The following is a 17,818-nucleotide window of genomic DNA, read 5'->3' on the forward strand; positions in this document are numbered from 1 at the left end:
GCGACCTCTCCAAACAGGCCACAAACCAGTCCCACAGAGCGCTTCAGCAACCTGCCTGAAGCCTCCCGAGCAAAACCCCTCCGACACCCCAGCAATATCCGTGCCCCAGATGGCCCCGGGCCTCATACACAGGTAGGGGGTCCTAGCACCCAATCCCATCTACCCCGAACAAGTTCTGTCCGGTTCCAAGAAACCAGCCACAGATCCCTGGTCAATTTACCCTCTGGACCTTACCCACAAATCACGCTGGGCCAATCCTTTAGAATCTATATCTAAAGGTTTATTATTACAAGAAAGAAAAGCATGAGAGTAAGGTTATTAAAGTACAGTACGTTACATGCACTGAATCTCCCAGTTCTCGATGCAGGCTCTAGCAGAGATGTTGCAGCTGCTGGTTTAAAAGTTCTTATTGCACATCCTACGATCAGGATGGGTTCACAGGTCTTCCGGGCTCTTCAATCCCTGCAGTGCTGCCTCTGGGATGAAGTGCTGAGCTGAGAACAAAATGGCATCGACCACATGGCCTCTTTATACCCCCTTCCTGGCCTCTTCTGGTATGCAGCAGGTCACCTGGTCCTCAGCCTCTCTCTGCTGGCCGCTCTTAGGTGTCCGCCCTCATGCTTTAGGTGTGTCTTTGGGCCATCAAGTGCCATTGTTCCACAGGGCTTCGCTACTCAGCCTGTCCATAGCAATGCTTAACCACATTCAGAGAAATATTCAGCTTCCACACAGATTCCTATCTACACACACAGACATTATATACTCACATAAACAGTGTACACAGGATCAGAAAACAACAAGCTCCCATTCAATACCCCACATGGCTCCCTTTCATACCAATTTCTGGGGCCAACACCCCCACCTAGGGGTGCAGCAGCGATCTGGCTGCTTCCCTCCAATTCGGTAATGTGACAGGGGCTTTCAACTGGGGCAGGAGATTGGAGTGTGCAAGGGACTGAGGGCTCTGGCTGTGGGTGCAGGCTCTGGGGTCAGGCTGGGGATGAGAAGTTTGGGGTGCAGGAAGGTGCCCTAGTCTGGGATGGACAGATTTGAGCAGTGGAAGGGGGCTCAGGGCTCAGGCAGGCAGTTGGGGCACTGGGAGGTGTGAGGCTCTGACTGGGGGTGCAGGCTCTGGGGTGAGACTAAGGCTGATGGTTTTGGGATGCAAAAGGGGGCTCTGGGCTGGAACTGAAGGGTTTGGAAGATGATAAGGGGATCAAGGCTGGGGCAGGGGAATGGGATGTGGGGCCTTGGGGTGCAGGATCTGGGCAGTGCTGACCTAAAACAGCTCCTGGAAGCAGGGTCCCATTCCCTCTTTGGCTCCCACAAGGAGGTGGGGCCACACAGCTCTGCACACTGCCCCATCTGTGGGCATCACCCCCATAGCTCCCAATGGCTGTGGTTCCCAGCAAGTGGAAGCTGCAGAGCCAGCACTTGGTATGAGGCCAGTGTGTGGAGCCCCCAGCTACTCCTGCTTCCACTGCCTCCACATGTGTGGAGGAGGGCCAGGCAAGCCTCCGATCCTGCTCCCCAAAGGGAGCTTGAGGGCTAGTGAAAAAGTCTGACGGACCAGATAAAACCTGTGGGCTGTGGTTTGCCCACCCCGGCTTAAAAAGTGCCTGATTTGTGTAGCATATATGAACTCCTTTAATTTTTTCACAGGATTTAACTTCACTACTCCTGAGAGCAGTTTCAGGAGGGCAGAGGGGGCAGCAGCCGTGCACACTGGGATGTGACTTTTCATCCTGTTCCCTGGACTATCAGGGAGCAAAGGGAAAGTACTTGCATTCTGTGATTTACTCCTCAGCCCCTTCCCTTCACCAGCTAGGTGTGAGAGGCATGCATGGAATGCAAGTACTTTCCCCTCACTCCCTCAGGGTATGTCTACACTACCCCGCTAGTTCGAACTAGCGGGGGTAATGTAGTCATCCGCAGTTGCAAATGAAGCCCGGGATTTGAATTTCCCGGGCTTCATTTGCATGAAGCCGGCCGGCGCCATTTTTAAATGCCGGCTAGTTCGAACCCCGTGCCGCGCGGCTACACGCGGCACGGAGTAGCTAGTTCTGATTAGGCTTCCTAATCGGATTAGGCTTCCACGAGGAGTACAGCTAGTTCGGATTAGAAGCCTAATCCGAACTAGCTACTCCGTGCCGCGTGTAGCCGCGCGGGACGGGGTTCGAACTAGCCGGCATTTAAAAATGGCGCCGGCCGGCTTCATGCAAATGAAGCCCGGGAAATTCAAATCCCGGGCTTCATTTGCAACTGCGGATGACTACATTACCCCCGCTAGTTCGAACTAGCGGGGTAGTGTAGACATACCCTGAGAGACTGGGGAACGGGATGAAAAGGAAGCTGCATCCTGCCCTCCGAAAACTCCTGCCTTGAGTGCTCCTCAAACCACTTTATATTGCCCCTGGCAGGGATGGGCAAAATATGGCCCATGAGCTGCATCTGGCCCACCAAACATTTTCCTTTAGCCCACTATGACCCTCTGGGCCAAGGCCAAAGGAAAGTGTCCTGAAGCCCAGCAGGGTGCTAAGGCTCTCTGCCTACCTGCCACAGCCCCAGCCACACCACTACTGGAAGTGCCACAGATGGAGGCTGCTGGCAAACCTGTGTCTGTGCACACCTTGTGGGAAGGGGGCAGTAGGTCTCTGTGCATGGCCCCTGCACTCAGCACCATCCTCACTATTCCCATTGGTCAGAAACTAGCCAATGGGAGCTGCAGGGACTATGCTTGAGGGTGCGGACAGCATGTGGAGATCTGCGGTCCCCTGCCGCCAAGGGGCGCACAGAGACAAGCTTGCCCCAACAGCTGGCTGCTGTGAATGGCATAGGGCCACTTGGCATGCAGGCAGCCTGGCTGCCTCAGTGCTTTCCTGCACTACCAGCCAAGAGCCACCTACACTGGTAAGCATCTCTCAGCCATGGCCAAAGCCTGCACCTGGCACAGCTCAACCCTTGCCCCAGGTCACAAACCCTGCCTGGACCCAAACTGTCTCCCACATCCTGCCCCCTTGCCTGCACCCCAATCCCTGTCCAGAGCTTCCTCCTGTGCCCACTCTGTGTCCCAGACCCCTTCCATTAATAGAACAGAAAAGCGTAGCCTTACCAAAATGCTTGGAGTGGCCCTTCTGAAAAAATTATTGTCCACCCCTGGCCCATGGCCTACACTGAAGCCTGTGTAAAATGCCGCTTGGAAATGTCCTTGAAACCCCACTGCCCCCCATTCTGTAGTGGCCAAGAAGTGACATAATAGGTCTCTTCCATTTCTAGGATGCCATCAATGAGAGAACAAAAGACAGGACTATGCAGCACTTTCAAGACTAACAAGATGGCTTATTAGGTGATGAGCTTTCATGGGCCAGACCCACTTCTTCAGATCAAATTGTGGAAGAAAATTGGCATGACCCTATATACCAAAGGGATACAATAAAAAAAAAAGTGAACACATATAAAATTGACAAATCAGATTTTAGATCAGAGCCGGGGGGGGGGGGGGGGTGAGCAGGGGAGATTAGTGTCTATGAGATAATGATATTAGGGGTGATAATTGGGGAAGCTATCTTTGTAATGGGTAAGGTAGTTAGGATACTTGTTAAGGCCCATTCATAAAGTGTCAAATTTAAGTATGAATGACAGTTCTGAGGTTTCCCTTATCACCCCTAATATCATTATCTCTAAGGGTATGTCTACATTACAAAGTTAATTCGAACTAACGGATGTTAGTTCGAATTAACTTTGATAGGCGCTACACTAGCGCTCCGCTAGTTCGAACTTAATTCGAACTAGCGGAGCGCTTAATTCGAACTAGGTAAACCTCATTCTACGAGGACTAAGCCTAGTTTGAACTTACTAGTTCGAATTAAGGGGTGTGTAGCCCCTTAATTCGAGCTAGTGGGAGGCTAGCCCTCCCCAGCTTTCCCTGGTGGCCACTCTGGCCAACACCAGGGAACCTCTACTGCCCCCCTCCCGGCCCCAGACCCCTTAAAGGGGCATGGGCTGGCTACAGTGCCCGTGCCAGGTGCAAGCCTGCCAGCACCCAGCCAGCAGACTCTGCACCTGGCACGGCTCAAGCCAGCCACCCGATGCCCCCCAGCCCTCCCCCTCTTCCCGGGACCAGGCTGGCGGCTCCCGGGAGCTTGCCCGGGACCGCAAGAGGCGGGCACCTGCCTGGTCTAGTGCGGACATCGTGGACCTTGTCCACGACCTCCGCACTAGGCACAGGAAAGTGGCCGTCTAGGGCAGGAGAGCTGCCAGCCTGGCCACCCAGGAACAGATGTGCATGAAAATCAAGGTGGTCCACTGAGACCCCCGACCCTGAGCTCTGAGCTTACAATGACCGTACTGGGTCAGACCAAAGGTCCATCTAGCCCAGTAGCCTGTCTGCTGACAGTGGCCAACCCTAGGGACCCTGGAGGTGAAGGACCGAAGACAGTGACCAAGCCATTTGTCTCGTGCCATCCCTCTCCAGCCTTCCACAAACTTTGGGCAGGGACACCACTCCTACCCCCTGGCTAATCCCACTCCATGGACCCAACCTCCATGAATTGATCTCACTTCTCTTTAAACTCTGTTCTAGTTCTAGCCTTCACAGCCTCCTGCAGCAAGGAGTTCAACAGGTTGACTATTTGCTTTGTGAAGAACAACTTTCTGTTACTAGTTTGAAGCCTGCTACCCATTCCTTTCCTTTGGTGTCCTCTAGTCCTTCTATTATGGGAACTAATGAAGAACTTTTCTTGATGCACCCTCTCCGCACCACTCATGCTTTTATAGACCTCTATCCTTTCCCCCCTCAGTCTCCTCTTTTCTAAACTGAAAAGTCTCAGTCTCTGTAGCCTCTCTTCATATGGGACCTCTTCCAAACCTCTGATCATTGTAGTTGCCCTCCCCTCTCCCACCCTCTCTCTTCCCCTCTCCCACCTCCTTTTCCCAGTCTCCCAGAGTTTTGTTCAATAAAGAGAGATTCTATTTTTGACCACATGTTTTCTTTATTTTGTACATCAGGAAGAGGGGCTAGGGAAGGGTAAGTGGAAGGAGGTGAGGAAGGAATGGGGTACGAGCCCCCGATGAGGAGGACTGGGCCGGCTCTGCGGGCTTCTGGGGGTGGAAGCTCTCCTGCAGCCGCCCAATTGCCCCCTCTCCCCAGATGGCAGCCTGCGGCAAGTGCAGCCGGTCTGATGGCCGAGTGCTGTGATGTGCCCAGTGTGGGCACTCAGGGCACTCCAAGACAGGACTGCTTTGCAAGCGGGGCACCCCTGAGAACTGTCTGTTCGGGGTGGGGGTCGGATCCCTTTAAGCACAGCCCTCGGCTAGCCTGAGACAGCAGCTCCACGCTCTAAGTCCTCATCTTATGCCCTGCCGGCACAGCTTTCGGCCATCCTTAACCCCGGTTCAGGGTCCACTTAATGTGGACATGCTAGTTTGAATTAGCAAAACACTAATTCGAACTAGTTTTTTAGTCTGGATCCGTTAGTTCGAATTAGCGCTGTAGTGTAGACATACCCATAGACACTAACCTTTCCCCTCTCCCCCTCTGTTCTAAAATCTGATTTGTCAATTTTATATGTGTTCACTTTTTTTTTTATTGTATCCCTTTGGTATATATGGTCATGCCAATTTTCTTCCACAATTTGATCTGAGGAAGTGGGTTTGACCCACAAAAGCTCATCACTTAATAAACCATCTTGTTAGTCTTGAAAGTGCTGCATAGTCCTGTCTTTTGTTTCAGCAAGAGGGGGAGGAATAGCTCAGTGGTTTGAGCATTGGCCTGCTAAACCCAGGGTTGTGAGTTCAATCCTTGCAGAGGCCGATTTGGGGCAAAAATTTGTCAAGGATGGTACTTGGTCCTGCTGTGAAGGCAGGGGGCTGGATTTCATCATCTTTCAAGGTTCCTTCCAGCTCTGGGAGATAGGCCATCTCCATTTTATATCAGACTAACATGGCTCCATCTCTATTACTATCAATGAGAGAGACATTCCAGCATCATTTTGAGTCATTCAGTTGGGAGTCAAAAAAATGGCAATATCTTTATATTTAAAAAGGATAATGCTCATTAAAATGAAGACATAGCTATAACACCAACAGAAAATAGCTTTTTATATTAAGCTTCTAAATATTTCGATACTGTATTTGTTATGAAGAATTAGAGAGGGGGCACAGTCATAATAATGGTTGATAAAAGAATTATAAATAATCAGTTGGAGCAAGTGAAAGCTAATGGAACATAAATACAGAGACAACTACTTCTGTTCCCATAATTTTCATTATGTGCATTGGTACTATAAGAATTAATGCCACATCTGGCAGTACTCAGGGATTTTATTCATATTTATAATATTCTATGCATAACTACAAAAAGTCAGGTCGAGGAAAAAAATAGACAACAAAGATCAAAACCAATAACTGCAGAATAATGAAGTCAGTGCCATGAAATATGAGAAAAGGAAGGCGTCACAGAAGTCCTTAGACAAGAAGAGACAAGCAATATTGAAGGATAAGCATTAGAAAGTTGAAAAACGAATCTCAGTACATGGAATGGTGAGTGAGAGAGTCTGAAAGTAACTCTGGCCTTGAAACTCACAAGCTGCAGGGAAACAATGGTTACTTTTGTCAACCTGAAGCTGCTGCAGCCAGAGGAAACAAAAGATATAAGTAAATCAAAATGCAATTTAACTGAAAAGAGAGGAGGAAATGCAGCCAACAGTAGTACGAGTCATAACAGCACTAGCAACAGCCTAGGCAACTGGTCTGGTTAACATTGAGGGAAGTATAAGCAACACATAGTAATTGATCTATTTCAGAGGATGCTTGCTTCCCCTGGACATTGCATTCTTTTTCGATGTATATGTCCCTTTTTGAGGCTAAGGCTATTAGTAATCACCTATGAAACTAACTTATAATGATCCACCAGTCCCAAGTGGCTAGCAGTAACATCTTCCACCAACAATGAGAAAGAACCCACAACAAAAAAAGGATATGTGGTTCTTACCATCCTATGATGAGGACATTGATTGTGAAAACTAGACTGATTCACAGGACGATTCCTAAATCACTGGTGAAACCTGCCAAACGTGCTTTTTCTTTTATGTTGGGCCCAGTGTAGCAAAGCGTGGAGAATCCTCAAAGCCCACTAGAGTCAATAAGGGTACTGCACATATCAAAGGACTGGACCACATTAGGGTTGGTAGGTGTCCGGTATTGACTCTTTTTTTTAATCCTTTTTTTTTTTTGCTCAACAACTTTGGTTCTATTTTTTGTGTGTGCTGTTGCTGCTCAACCAATTTTTCCCGTCATGTTTGGTATTTTTGTGAAAGTATCTGCAACCATAGACCACACACAATTAGATGTAGTCCCTGATCATACTAAGAATGAAACTCACCCATTCTCACATATGCACCAGTGCTTGTAAGTTCTAAGGTGTGATTCTCCTCTCAGCCCTGTATATTGAAAGTAACTGCCACAGTGAACTAGTATGAGAGGAGTACCAGGCCTCTAATGTTTAAGAGACTTTAACACTTGGAAAAAGACTTTACAATTTTAATACTATACAGTATTTTTCCATTTTTTTTTTTTTTTTTTTCGACAGTCACACTACTGTGGTCACTTTCCTCAGTAGCCACAACCAGTTGCATTGTGTAGAAGAAAAAGTACCAGCGTGATGTCCTCAGAAGAATCCTTAGAGGCTAAAATGGCCTTTCAATTGACTCTTACTAGCCTGCTCTTTGTAGGTTGAGGAGTTCTTGCTGCTTTCTTCAGCGTTTCCTGATTGCATTGGATTACCTTTCATTTGCAATGACTACAAGGATCAAACCTTTTTTTCTTTTCCTTCTTTTCTAAAGGCTAAGCACTGCAGTCAATGCTGATGAGCCTATATGGACCCTGCCTTTAGTGAGAGAAATCAGATGGAATCTGTGGAAGAGCTCTGACTGTGTCCTTAGCCTCATTAACAGCAGATGAAGCTTAAGAGTTCCCAGTATGAACTACGGCTTGATGCTGTAGAGGCAGGTGGACTTGTTCTACTTGTATGTTGCTTTCACTCCCTTTAGATCTTGAGCATTGCATTTATCATATAAGCTACCTTTACCAAGAGGTAATCTCTATGTACAAGCAATGAATGATGTGCACAGAGCTAACTAGTCTTTTCCTTCCTTGAACTGCCTCACTTTTACATCTCTGTGCTATCCCTACCATCTTCATTTATTGACAGGAGATGTGACCGTTGAGCTTTTTCTAGCTGTTAAATATGAAATCTCTGAATCACTCTGTGCCTTTCAACCTAGAAAGTAAAAGAGCAGGTCTGGCAATTAAACCCCTTGTAATACATTGTAGAGCACTACACAGAGTTCTTGCATAATGGCAATTATATAAGGCCAACAAGATTTTTGAGACCATACCCTACATAACTATGACTTTTTACACACACACACACACACACACACACACACACACACACACACACACACACACACACACACACACACTTGCTTTGTGTAACTGTGACAAGGGAACGTAAAATTTAAACTGCATGGGAGTTAATAAATTTGACAAATCTAATTTTTCTGGTACTAATTGGTCTTGAGTAATGCCTGTGTATCCCACAAAGGAAAATGTTTAAAAGGTTATTGGTGAAAAAATAAACAACATAACAATTTGCTCCCTCTCCCTGAAAGATTCCAAGCCTTCATTCTGGGTATGTCTACACTACCCCGCTAGTTCGAACTAGCGGGGTAATGTATGCATACCGCACTTGCTAATGAAGCCCGGGATTTGAATTTCCCGGGCTTCATTAGCATAAGCGGGGAGCCGCCATTTTTAAATCCCCGCTGCTTCGAACCCCGTGTAGCGCGGCTACACGGGGCTCGAACTAGGTAGTTCGGACTAGGGTGCCTATTCCGAACTACCGGTACACCTCGTTTCACGAGGAGTACCGGTAGTTCGGAATAGGACCCTAGTCCGAACTACCTAGTTCGAGCCCCGTGTAGCCGCGCTACACGGGGTTCGAAGCAGCGGGGATTTAAAAATGGCGGCTCCCCGCTTATGCTAATGAAGCCCGGGAAATTCAAATCCCGGGCTTCATTAGCAAGTGCGGTATGCATACATTACCCCGCTAGTTCGAACTAGCGGGGTAGTGTAGACATACCCTCTGAGTCTAAAAGCTGCACATATCTAATCAGGGCACAAAACTAATACCCTGTGATTTATAAGACCAGTCATAACTAATCCACATAGCTCATGTGGAGTAATTAATAGTTCTATTGAATTGTTTGTGATCAACAACACAAACGGGACTGGACTTGATGATCTCTTGAGGTCCCTTCCTGTTCTAATATTCTGTGATTCTATGATCAGTCCTTAGTGGAAACTCTCCACCCCCATATGTTCCTTGAGTAAATTCAAGTAATAAATACATGGAAGAAAATCATGATCTGCTTGCATATAGGAAGCGGCTACATTAATTGATTAAATGATTCAGTCCCCCTCCTAGCAACTTTAACTATAGAATCACGAGCTACATCATCTCGGATGGCAATGGGACTGGGACACATTTAAAACTCTCCAGTGTTAGTGAAATAAATAGATGACTAAGGATCTTAGCATTGTACAAACAGATGAAATTAATTGGATTTTAATGTACTGACATATACTCAACTTAAAATTTCATAGCTAAATGAACTGCCTTATCTCTGTGCATCATTACTATAAATCTTTCAGATAGTTTTATGGAGGTTTAGACTGGTTCTTTAGCTCTGAGTTGTTTTTAATTATTTCATTTACCTTTGTCAGAGCTGATGTTAAATCTGAGAACTGTGAAAATCATCTGTCAAAGTGGTACAAGAGGTACAAGATGTCTACAGTTAATGTCTCCTTGGCCTTTAATCCTGTTTTTCCGGTTTGTCTGAGCACCGGCGGTTAACTCAGGTTTCAATCAAACAAAGACAAGTAAGATTTTTTTGTGCCCTCCAGACAGCTAGTCAGACAATCAGTGATTTTTTTTTCACACTACTCACAAACTCATTTAAACCTTTGTCCAGACTGGATGAGGCACAGCAAGGACTATAACATGCTGTTTCATAATCCACGATATATTTCTCAGACTGAAAAGCATGGATTATTGAGACATTATTTTTCAGTTCATTGAGAACTTGCATGAAATTCATGTTCTATTGCACAATTTTATTGCATTAAGAAATGAAAATATTCTACTCTGGTCTGTTGAACAAATGAATTATGCTAATGTTTTGTAACACTAGAATGGCATCAAGCAATTTAAATTAAACACAAAACTCCAAACATTTGCGAATTTCATTACTACTGGTCTGTGTGTTCCCCTAGCAAATTTACATCAATCTAAGAAATACATTTATTATCTGTTATGTCACTGTGTGATAGAACAGTATGTGCAAAATATCAAAGAAAGAACTGAAACTGAATAAATCAATCAGTGGTAGGATCAGATCTCATTAACCTAGGAGCAAATCTAGAGTAATTTGATTATACAAATAATTAATTAATTATTTGTATTGCCATTATGCCTAGAGGCCTCAATCAGGAGTCAAGGCCTTTTCATGATAGACATTGTACAGACAGTCTACACTAACCCCTGCTATCGATCTAATCTATGTGATCTCAGCTGCGCAGATAGTGTAGCTGAAGTCGACCTACTTACCATAGTGTATTGCGTGTGGTTAGGTTGGTGGGGGCTGCTTATCCATCAACTCTAGTTACTCTGCTTATCCTGGCGGAGTACCAGAGTCGACAGTACAGTGCTCAGCGATTGATTTATCACATCTAAGCAGATACGATAAATCAACAACCAGTGGATCGATCACTGCAGTGTCGATCCCAGCATAGTGGAGACAAACCCTCTATAAAAAGATAGTCATGGCCCCAAAGAGCTGACAATCTTGGTAAATGACAAGATACATCAAGTGGATGAAACAAACATGGATAGGAAGGAGGAAGTGGTAATGCTATTAGGTGCATTGAGAAGTTCTTCTGGAGTCACCCCAGTAGAAATGAAATCACAGTCTGGCTAACAGAGCTCATGCAGTGCAATTAAATCCTTTTTGATAATTCTTATCTGAAAAAGGATAGATCCTTTGTCACACAGATAAGCATGCACTTGCTGAAATAGCCTGATGGAAGCTAATGTGTGAAATGCTGGCTCCATGGAAATCAATGGCAAAACTCCCATTGACGTCAATGGAGCCAGGATTTCACCCAGCATGATTATTTGCCTAAATAAATGTTCATTAGGGTAAGGGCTTCACAATCTGGCCTCGAAATTTAACTACAAAGTAGAACAAACCTTAAGTGCAGAATCATTAGCTAAAATGAAATCCTTAGCTGAAATTCACAATCTGTAATTCTCCAATGATCTCGTTTCCTGATAAGTCTGCTTCAATGTAGGTGCATTCTAGCAAGACTAGTGTCTTTTAAAAGGGCCTTCAGTTGATTTGGACAATGACTTTCCCCCCCCCCCTTCCAAACCAAGAGACTCTTTTGTTGCAGTCATTAGAATTAGAGATGAAGTCTATTGAGTCACTCTAGCATCATCGCAAGACACCTGATGCTTTGGCATTTCAAATGTCGTATGGGTCCAGATGTAATCTCTAATTGTCAGTCACAGAGTGAGACATGAAAATAGTGAAAGGAGAAAGAAAACTGTAGATATAACTCAAGGTTATTACTGCACTTCTGAAAGAATGGAAAACCTAACTTCTTTACATGAAAGCTTTAGCTTTTAGTAACTGAGAGGCATAAAAGGATTTTTTCCTACCCTTTCTTCTAGATTCCTAATTCACATGCATTCTCTTTTTTCATCTTTTATATGACAAAATTGGGGCACAGTTTGAATTGCATTCTCATCTGAGGCTCCTAGATATAAATTCAAGTGATTTTAGTTGTACATTTTTGGATTAAAAAAAAACCAACCCATGAACATGGGACCTGATGATGATCTATATGTATTTATGACATTGACCCCTTGTCGATATCACAGTCACACTGTACTATTTAATCTGGGGACAGAATTCCACCCGCAGCTGCTCCTTTGAGGCAACTTTGAGTTGGGTAGTGAAAAGGGCTTACCAAGAATAAAGACTTGGTAAATAAAGTGACCTCTAGGCCACTTGAGAAACCACTGCTCCTCCCTATCTTCAGGGTTCCCCTTAGCCTGCCTTCCTAATGGGGCAGCTGGTGCTGGTGACAGTGATGCTCCCAGGTGGGTAGGGCTCACACTGAGAACTCTGGGATCCCCAGACCAATGCCCTAATCCCTAAGCCAGGCAAGAACCCACGCTACTACCCTATCTAGAATACCACCAAAGCAGGTCCACTATGTGAGTCATAATAATTATACAGATGGTCGTTAAATGTAGTAGCGGAAGGCAATCCATTTTGCTCTCAGGCAAAACAGTGAGGCCTCTGAAAAGAAGACATTTAATAATTATGTATTTATACAAATATCACAGCTACTACACTGCAAGCTAAAATTCTTGCTATAATGGTGCTGCTGATGTTAACAATGAGAAGTAGATAAGAAGAGAGGAAGGAATTTTCGAATCTTGCAGTTGCATCTCAGCAGTAGTTATCATACAGTCTGAGCTATTAGACCTTTTCCCAAAGGCAGATGTTTCACAGGACATATCTGTTTTGCTATGAATGAAATAATAGGGTCTAGGAGCTTTGAGACGGTACCTGCACAATGTATATAAAATTCTGAACTTGCGGCATGTTGCAATAGTTCATAATATATGTGTAAAGATATCAAATATATCTCATGAGATGGATTTTCTACATTATGTGCCAGTTTCATACTCTAGATCTGACTAACTTCAAGGGAATTTGCCTCAATAAGAACTTAGTAACAGGTGATTAAGGGCTTTAGGATTTGGTCCCCATGTAAACTGGCCTACTTCTCTTTTGTACTTTGTAGTTGTAGCATTCTTGGTTAAATATCTGGGTTGCATTAGGAAGACATCAAGGTCTTGAAATGGCAAACCCAATGGTTTTCTGTTTGATGATTTGTATTAAAGTGAAGGTGAAAAAAGCTGCTTTGAGTTCCATACACAGTCTCTTGTTCCTAGCAAGAGTCAGCAATAGAACACCACCCACAACAAGATCATTTATTGTTTGTCTTATGGTCTTTGAATATAACCAATAGGATTCACACAGTTTAGCTCTAAAGGTAGTCACATTTGCCCTCTTCTGCTGGAAGAAAGTTCACTGTGATTATGAGTCTTCAATGGTGGGAGTAATTAACTGAGGAACAATGAGAGAAAAGTAATATGCAACTATGGCTATCAGAAGAAACCCTGACCCTATTAAAATCAATGGCAAAACTCCCATTAATGTGAATGGGATCAGGATTTTACCAACAGCTTTTACAGATTAGATCAGTACCGGAAACTGAAATAACAAGAGATTTTCTCCCTTCTCTATTAGCTTCTTTTAATATTTCATCTTTACTGTATTTAAAAAATGCCATCTGTATTGGGATGGGTTGAAACCAAAGCCCATGTTTGAACATCCCTACATTTTAAGGATTTCAGACTCTGAACCCAAATGCAAGCCTCATAGCAGGCACTCTCTCTGTAATGGGATTAATCAAAACCTTGGATCTGGAAAACCTCCTCCACATTCTTGATATAACTTACAATGTTTAAAATCCAGATTTTGAATTGAAATTTGTGGCTCAGACACATCTCTAATCAGAAGCTAAAGAGTTTGTTATTCAGTCTGAAGTATATATTCAAGGTGAAGCAAGTTTGCTGTTTATAGTTTGATCATCTTAGTGAGCATATTATCAAGGACACTAAGCTAAGTTCATATGTTAAGGCTTTATCACTGGTGTAACTTCATTGTCTTTGCTGGAATTACAACAGAGATGAATTTGGTCCTTGCTCTTCTGTTGAAAAAAGAAATGATGGATTTTCTCGGAATGATCTGAATCATGAAAGAACCAAAGGAAATTTTTTTTGCTTGTTAATAAATGTAATTTCCCCCTGAGACTAGTGGTTGCAACATGAAGAACTTCACAATAAATGTATCTTTACAATACAATAATAACCTAAACCTCTGCTTTTCTTTCCAAGAAAAATATTACTTTAATTTAAGCACCGTGGCTAACACTGACTGTTTGAGAAACAAAGGGCCAGATTTTCCTAAGACTTATTCATCTCTTATTTAAAAGCTTAAGAGGGGTAGCCAAGTTAGTCTGTAACTGGCAAGGCTGGCCCACAACATTTTGGTACCTGAGGCAGGGAGCTCAAATGATGCCCCCATGTTCCCTCGCTTGGGCCAAAACTTTGAAAGGTCTCAATTCTCTGGGTCCTAGTGGCACCCTCCCCCACCCCCCACACACACAGTCTAGCCGCCTCAGTTCGCCTCATGGAAAGGCCAGCCCTGGTAACTGGAAAAACTTAAAATACAACAAATAGTCTAGCAGCACCTTATAGACTAACAAAACATGTAGATGGTATCATGAGCTTTTATGGGTACAGAAGTGAATTGTACGTTATTGTGAAATAACAAAGAGCATGTGTACAATACAAGCTTTTATTTCAAAATAATGTTGAGCTGGTGGACTTCTTACTCTGACTCATGGTAACCCACATTTCATGAGGAGTAAGAGAAGTCAAAGGAAGAGTGTTCTTGACATCGCCTAAAATTGAGTTAAGCTATTTCGACTTAAGCTACACAATTGACGTAATTGAAGTTGTGTAGCTAAATTTGATTTTAGGTCTGTTGTGTAGATGTACCCTTAGTAACCATATCTGCTGGGATGCTGAGCCATTTTGAAAATCTGTCCACTTGACAGAAATTCCTGAATCATTTTAGTGAAAAATGCCTCTTTTTCAAGCCATATGTTTCCAAACTCTGTGCCATTTATGCTTCTATTAGTTTCTTCTTCCTTTCGACAGCCTGCCTTATTCTAAAATTAAGATTCAATATCAAACTTCCTCTCTGTAAATCTTGACACTGAACTCAGGAGAAATCAATTTCTCCTGATAATTATGTACGTGCTTTGGTTTGGCTAATCGCATTCTAAAGATAGGTCTAGATTGCGTTAATTCTTAATAATAAACTGTCACTGGCGCCATCAAACTCAAATGGAGAAAGCCATTTTGTATGCATAACCTCTAGCAGTTATAATCATTGGCCTAGTTAGGACCTTCTCACATATACATATATTAAATAACATATTTATTGTTATTTGTTTTAGGCACCAAACGAGACGAGGGCCCATGCTGCTAGTTGATGTACTAATATCTAGTAAGAGATAATCACTGCCTATGAAATCTTACTATTTAAATAGACAAGACAGACAAAGGGTGATATCACGGGGCTCTTTAAGGGTACATCTTCACAGCAGGTGGCAGCCCATGGCAATAAGTCTCACATGCTGGATTGACAGGCTCAGACTGTGGCACAAAAAACAGCTATGTCTACATTGTGCTTTGGGTTAGGACTCAGGCTTTGAAACTCGCCACAGACTTTCAACCCTAAACTACACTGTACTGCTGTGAGCGCTATGAGTTTGAGTCTATCAGTCTAGCCCCTCAAACTTGCTGCTATAGGCTCCCACTGCCAGTGTAGATGTGCCCCAAATAGGAAGCAGGGTCAGGACACCAGTGATCATCAGATGCCTCCCAAATGGGCTTTAAAAAGGGGTGTGAGCCCTCAAGGAAAAGACACCTGTTGAGAGAAGGCTACCTTAGAGCACAGACGGTCAATTAGGGAAGATGAGAGCTGCCACAGGCCAGGGGGATGATGTAAAGTCCTGAAAGGAAGTTGTGGCTGGTTCCTGGGAGAAGGCTGAAGATCACAGAGCAGGCAGCGGGAGCTGCTTGCCGACATCTAAGCTGGAGAGCCAAAGCCGAGGGTCAGAAAAGGTAGAAAGTAAGGGACCAACCTATGAGCTTCCATGAATACCTCCAAACTGGAGAGCTCGATGGACAAGAACAGTAAGAAGGATAGGGGAACTGAGGGAATCCCCTTGGGAGGATGGTCTTCCAGAAGAGAGGCTGTGGAGGTTCCTGCTGAGAAGACTGGTGTTCCTCTCTGGCTAGAGAGTCTGTCCTGGCAGAGGTACAGAAGAGGATCCACCAGTGGCCTAGGAGTAGTGGAAGACACACTCTGATGTTACAGCTAGGCTGCTGTTTGCTCCCAGCAGGGAGAAGGAGCAGGGTTCTTAATAAGGTCTGCGCTAGTATAAGAAGAGCAGCGCCTAATGGTGGGGGACTTCTTGTTCATGATTATTTTGGTAATTAACAGGCCGCAACGAGGGGTGTCATTAAAGAGAGTTGTTGTGTGGTTACTGAGGACTCTGGAAGGGAAAACTGAGCTGCCTATTGCAGGAAAGTACTTCAGGTAGTGCTGCCCGGTTCCTGGTGGAAGAAAGGAAGGAATACTATTCCCACTTTACAAATGGAGAAAGAAGCAGAAAGATTGAGAGCAAGAATTTCAAAAGCCAAATTTTAAAAAGGTATTTAAGAGTCTAAATATGCAGACAGGTGGCTAGAGGGATTGTAAAGAGGGCCTCGGCCGCTTCTGAAAATCCCATTTGATGCGTTAGGTGCCAAAATACCTTTAAAAATCTGTCTCTTAATGACTCAGATAGGATGACACGATGCTGGGCAACAGCAGCTGAGCCAGCCCTCTAGTCACTGCAGCTCTAATTATTTATGCGAGAGCAGGCCTGATTAAGAAGAACTATACCTCGCTGATGGGCTCTGGAGAGCTAATAGGCTAATTAGGCCATTAGGCAGATCTCATAAAGGGCATAGGAAGGAAGAGGGAAAGGAAGCCATGGAGAGAGAGATCGAGACTGATCACTCTTCCCTGCTTGCCTCAGGAGCTGAGGGCCCCCTAGGCCTGTAGTGGTGAGGCCGTATAGTGTATAATCATTGTGGGTGTTGTGCTAGGTGCAACAAAAAGGTCTCTGAGCAGTTAATAGACTTGAGCAGAGGTAGCAGCAAGTGGGCCCTGCCATGAAGGGCTAAATCCATTTTCCAAAGTGACTTCAGAACTTAAAAGCTTAAGTGCCATTGATTTTCAAAAACACACAGACTCCTGAGGATGTGTCTACACTGTAATTAGACATCTGTGTTGGCACATGCCAGCTGACATGGGCTCACAGGGCTCAGGCTAAAGGATTGTTTAACTGTGAGGTGGCCATTTGGGCTTGGACTGCAACTTCGGCTCTGGGACCCTCCCACCTTGCAGGGCTTCTAACACCTGAGTCAAGTAGCATGGGACATCCATGGGTTTTTAATTATAGGGTAGACACACCTGAAGTGCCTAAATCACTTCTGAAAAAGGGACTGTGCAATAGTGAGCTCAGCAATGCAAAAATGCGGACTTAAATCTCCTTGAAAGTCAACTGAACTTCGAAGTGCCTAAGTCACCATTGAAATTGATCCTTTTGAAAATGTTGCCCTGAGTGACTCGCCCTGCATCCAGCGCTCCAGAATCTGAGTCCAGTACCATCACCACAAAACCACCCAGTGTCCAGCTGCATTTTTAAAACTCCTTATTAAAGTTCTGGGCTCAGGCATTTTAGATCATGCATCAAAGATAAAGAACGATAGCAGCTAGAATGCAAATGCTGAGTCTGAAGAGAATAAAGCCCTTTTGAAGACTGGAGAAATTGTCAAAGTTATATTAAAAATTAAGAAGCCATTCTGTGTGCTGCTGAGAAGTTAGGCTGTGAGACAATCCTTAAGGTCAAGAAGTTTTAGAATCATTTTGACTACAATAATAACCTGACTGTGCTCCCCCACACAACACTTATCCCATGGTGAGATATATAG

This window comes from Pelodiscus sinensis, chromosome 16 (genome assembly GCF_049634645.1).
Source record: "Pelodiscus sinensis isolate JC-2024 chromosome 16, ASM4963464v1, whole genome shotgun sequence".
Classification (NCBI taxonomy): Eukaryota; Metazoa; Chordata; order Testudines; family Trionychidae; genus Pelodiscus; species Pelodiscus sinensis.